Source organism: Bidens hawaiensis, unplaced genomic scaffold (assembly GCF_021521415.1).
Source record: "Bidens hawaiensis isolate Kalapana, Puna unplaced genomic scaffold, B.hawaiensis_p1.1 tig00041671_1, whole genome shotgun sequence".
Lineage (NCBI taxonomy): Eukaryota > Viridiplantae > Streptophyta > Magnoliopsida > Asterales > Asteraceae > Bidens > Bidens hawaiensis.
The window spans coordinates 110,747-116,746 of NW_027497374.1; positions in this window are offsets into that span (position 1 = coordinate 110,747).

Sequence of the window (6,000 nt, forward strand, 5' to 3'; positions counted from 1 at the left end):
GGGAAAAAACCCTTGATCACAATAATCTTACGTCGGTCAAGAATTAACAACGTAATCTTTGGTCGAATTGCTTCGGTCAAAGATTAAGAAAGTATTTTTTGATCGGATTCGTATATGATTATGGTAATCTCCGGCACAAAAAACCCCGGACGATGAAAACTATCACCGTTGATTTTATTAATAACGAAAATAAGTGATTACAAGTGGTGGAGCTGATAAGTGATCGATTGCTAAGTGTTACAGAGTATGCTAGTAGCTAGGTGAGTGAAAGTGTGTGTTCTAATGATATTATCAGCTCATTTATATAAGAAAAGGTTACAACAGATATTCTGAGAAATCCGGAAACCCTAGACTAAGTCTTCCACTTATCCCTTGCTGCCCACTTTTAATTTGATGAAGTCTAAGCACTAGCCGTTGCAAAACCACGTTCATATTAGCATATTAAACACGTGGTCTTATCTGCAAAACAAATAGAACAATAAAGGACAGTTGGATATCCCGAAGTATAATCCTCAGAATACTTGTGTCGGCAGGATAGGCTGAAATCCCTAACTAACTCTCCGAGTATTCCGGAACTGAAAGAGTCTTCCAATATAGCTGTTGGGGAACTCTTCTTTTGAGTCTATCCACGTTCTTCAATGTTCATCCCACGTCTTTGACCGATTCTTTTGGGAGTTACTCATCAAACGTGGTCTCACACATGCTAATATTAACTATAAATGCGAGATTTCAGCATAATATTCAATATTTGACCATTAACCATTACTTGGCCCTTAATCCTAGCGGTTATAACTCATTCCACACGTTTTATGTAACCACTAACCGCGTATTTCGCATGGACTTAATCAACAATTAATAGCTGCAATTATATTTCAACACCAAGAGAGAAATATCTATTTATTAGCATTAATACTCAGGATACTAAACTTACCTGAGAATTCTGAACATATTCGGGATCCCGAGCATATTTAGGATCCTGAGCTGATCCAGTATCCTGAGCTAACCATATATCCGACTATAAAATTTGGGCCATTTGCTTTAAATAAAACTTTTTGTTTACAACAACGTGATGACAAGAAAAAAAGGTTATGTTTCGTTAGCAATTTATATATTATAATACATTTTACGAATAAACATTTAAATATGGAATCAGAAATTAAAATATGAAAAAGATAATAAGGATAACAATATACGGGGATTGACGGAGAAAACAGAGAAAGAAAGAAATGAAATCTCAAGCACGTGAGTGAGTTTGTGTGATGTGAGATCTTCACATGACATCTTATTACTAATATAAAATCCCAACATAGTTATATTCGAGTATTCAACAAATATATTATGAAAAGTTACCAAAAAAACAATTTTGACCTAATTTTTTTTCGATATTGTAGCCTCCATCTCTTTAAATATAAGTTTTTACCCAATAAACAAGTGACACGTAAATAAAACCAGCTAAGCCTTAGCCACCACTTTATGGACACGAGATTTTATAAAAAGTAAACGGGACGAATCTTTAACCTATAAAAATTCGATACGTGTCAAAGACGGCTAAATTTAACCTACATCTATGGATATTTAGCCGGCATCCTTGACTCTTAGTCGATTTCGGGATATGTGTCTATTCACCTAGCCGGCTCCAAATATTCCTTCTTAGTCGGCTCCAACTCGGCTTGTAGGCTAAAGCTTCACTTAGCCATCTTCCTTTTTTCATTTAGCCGTCTAATTTTAGCCGTCAAAATTGAATATTTTACCAACCCTATAAAATATTTAGCCGGCTTCTATCTTTTTATCTCTTAGCCATCTTGTTAGCATGTGCAAATTTAGACCCCAAAATTAAATATTTTTACTTACTCAAATAATTATTTTGCCAGTTTCTATTGTTTTTTTCTCTTAATCGTCCATTTTTTTCTCCTATCCGGCATGTTTTAGCTATCAGAAATAAATACATTAACCTACCCAAATTTAATTTTTCACCAACTATTCTTATAAAGCTATAAAACCATCTTCACTTCATCTTATAAAACCATCTTCCCCCTATCAAACATTTTTACTTTCTTATCACACAAAATCATCATTTAAAAAAATGTCGTCGTAAAAAACTTTGATAGGGTGAAAATTATTTTATAAGATGGAGTGAAGATGGTTGTATAGTTTTATAAGAATGGTTGATGAAAAGCTAAATTTGGGTATGTAAATATATTTAGTTCTGATGACTAAAACATGCCGGTTAGGAGAACAAAATTAAGGGCTAAGAGAAAAAAACAATAGAAACCGGCTAAATATTTAATTGAGTAGGTAAAAGTATTTAATTTAGGGGCTAAATTTACACCGGCTAAGAAGACGGCTAAAAGATAATAAGATAGAAGCCGGCTAAATATTTAATAGGGTTGGTAAGGTTGGCAAAATATTCAATTTTTACGGCTAAAAGAACAAAAAAGACGGCTAAGTAAAGCTTTAGCCTACAAGCCGAGTTGGAGCCGACTAAGTGAATAGACATGTATCCCGAAGCCGGCTAAGAGTCAAGGATACCGGCTAAATAACCATAGATGTAAACTAAGTTTAGCCACTTTGACACGAGTCAAATTTTTATAGGCTAAAGGTGTGTCCCGTTTACTTTTTATAAAATTCCATGTCCATAAAATGGCGGCTAAAGCTTATCCAACTTCGCTGACGTGTCACTTATTTATTGGACAAAAACTCAATGATTGAATATATGTAGGCTAAAATAGTCATGTCTATTTTGAAAAAAAAAATTGGGTCAAATTTGTTTATTGTGGTAATATCTTAAATATATTAACATGAAAAATTAGAATGGGACTAATTCTATAACACACTTATTAGGGTGGACATAGAATGGGACCAAGGCATGAGGATGTCTCGGTCCCTTCAGGAACACTGGCTTAGATGTCTTCGGCCCGAAAAACAAAACCACCCTCAAGAGGTTGGCCATGCATGTTTTAACACACACACATAGGGATGAGCAAATTCGGCACTGATACCGATTGTGCCTGGTAACGGTATTGATTTGGTGCCGGCGGTAACGAATCGGTATTAAAGTTTTGAGTTTGGGATTGGTACAGTACCGGTACGGTATGGTACCGGCATTTCCTGAATTTTTACCTTACATACCGGTACTGAACCGAATATTTCGGTACCGATACCAAGATTTTGTGATTTTCAGGATCAATATTTTCGATACCAGTACCAAGTTCATCCTTACACTCTCTCTCTCTCTCCAATATTCCTTCTCGCTCTACAAAATTAAAAATAAAATGATTGAACTATGATATTTTCAAGATTGAAAGATAGTTAGAGGTAAAATCACTTTGCACTAGGTTGAAAGATAGTCAGAGGTAAAATGACTTCACGCTGGCATGAATTAGATAGTTAGGGCTGTTCATGAACCGAACCAAACTGAACGCGGGCATGCTCATACTTGGTTTGGTTTGAAAGCGAGCTGAACCGAGCGGATTGAATTTAAAGAAACGAGCGATATCTTTATGCTTGAACTTGGTTTGGTTTGGAAACCGAGCGGCTTGGTTCGGTTTGGTTTTGCTTGATTTTATACAAAGTTTCTAATTTAAATTTTCTAAAACTTCAAAATATCATTAATTTAAGACTTTCAACTATAAATTGTCTAAACTTTCACCTTTAAAATGTATAAAATTCATAATTAACAACAAAACATATATAAAACAAGTGGCTATGGTTTAAATTTGAACTTTGAGTTCAACATAAATGAGGAAAAGTTTAAAAACTTTAAAAAATAGTATACTTTTATATATATACAATAAGTTTATATATAAAACTAATAAATAAAAAATAATTCGAGCAAAACGAACCGAACCAAACCGAGCGAGGTTTTGCTCGTGCTTGGATTGCTTTTAAACCGAACCGAGCCGAACGACTCACTTCTAAATCGAGCCGAAATCGAACGAGCATTTTTCGAGCAAACGACAAACGAGCGGCGAGCGGCGAGCATTTTGGACAGACCTAGATAGAGTGTCTTTTATTTATTTATTTATTTAAAGTTTAATGATATATTAAAAATGCCCCGTTCATATAGTAGGATTTTAAATTACTTTTACGTTTCAAGTAGATTGAAAAGCATTACTTTTTTAATTAATTTATAGGTTTAATATAAAAGACAAATAAATCTTTAAATTTATATTTATGGATTATAATTATAATAAGGTAGTGAAGGGAGGTAGAGTGATACACCAACTACCATGTTCTTATCATATATATCTTTTTAATATTTCATAAGTTGGTGGTAGTTAAATATATTGATATTCATTTTAAAAGATTCCATTAAAATTGTATCTTAATACAAATATCTGGTTTGTAATAATTGTAATACAATTATTTAGTTAATAGTATTTTCTTTACATACTTTAAACAAGAGTCTTTAAGAATAAACAAAGAAGTGTCAAGTTACCGAGAAACATTACAGTAGCTTTAAGATTAAGAATGTGTTGTGGTTTGAGAAGCATTGGCTAGTTAAATTGTATGACATTCAAGTCCTTTATGAGACATGGTAAGTTAGGATTGCAAATCTTTTTAAGTTACGTATATGAGGACCAAGGTTGTAAAAGTCACTAGCCGCTCTCAGGGCGGTCAACTAGGGAGTTGCGAGTACTCGGTCTAGACAGGGTGTACTCGGAGAGTACTCGGGCATGGTATTTTATAAATAAATTCATTTTTTGGAAATTATATATATGTCAAATATGAAATGTATACTAAATATTTTTACAAAATACAAATGAAAATTACAAAAACAATCAATAACACATACATATTAGTTCAAGAACATGTCTAAGTTGATGAAAGATGTACCTAAATCGTACTTAAATAAGATGTTTGCGAGTTTGGAACTTCGAATCGGATGATAACAATGGTGGTTGCAAGTTTAGAACATAAATTAGGTTGCGTCTTATTGTGAAAAGGAAAAAAAGCAGTGGTAATCTCTTGGAGAAATTGAGTTTTTTTAATAAAAGTCAAAACTTTGTTAAGACCGAGTTGGACCGCCTAACCCGAGTAGAGCTGCCTAGGTCCGAGTTGGCCCGCCTAGGACCGAGTTGGACCGCCTAGTGCCGATTCCAAGTTTTTAACCTTGAAGAAGAAAAGCATTACAGTAAAGTGCCTCGGTCGAGTTTTACGACACTGACGAGGACCAATTATGAATACTATATGAGGTCCAGTTATAAATACAACACGAGCAAGGGCGAAAGATTTAAGGGGCCAGCATGGAAAATTGCCACCCACTGATTTTGAACCTATAAATTCATATATCAACCATATTATATTAATATTATTGTGTGTATAAGATGACACTATTATTTTATTTTGACAAATCTGCAATTTGCCCCTCTGGTTTATATCGTCACTGTATGGGTTAATCACTGAAAAAGATTTTGCAAATGTTCTGCCACTGTGTTTCTTCGGCGGGTCAGTCTGTGCCACTGCCGTCAGTTGACCGTGAGTTGACTGACCAAAAAACGCTGAAATAACCATTTTGCCCCTGAGCCTATAATTAATCCTAAAACTAAATATCCAAATTTCATGTAAAGGGTGGGGTTCGAACCCCCGACCCCCAGTTTGATAACACAAAACACCAACCAGTTGAACTGAACTAATATTTAATAAATTTATACAATATGTAATATATATTTACCATTTGAATTGAAACTTTAATTATGTAATATACTTATAATTATATAATATATATATATATATATATATATATATATATATATATATATATATATATATATTCATCGTTTTTTAAACGTTTTTTTAAAACCATTTTTTTGTAAAAAATGTAACAACTCGTTTTTAGTAAACTTTTCGTCCGAAAACGACGAAACGGCTCGTTTTTTAGTAAACTTTTCGTCCGAAAACGACGAAACGGCTCGTTTTTTAGTAAACTTTTTGTCCGAAAACGACGTAACGGCTCGTTTTTTAGTAAAATTTTCGTCCGAAAACGACGAAACGGGCCGT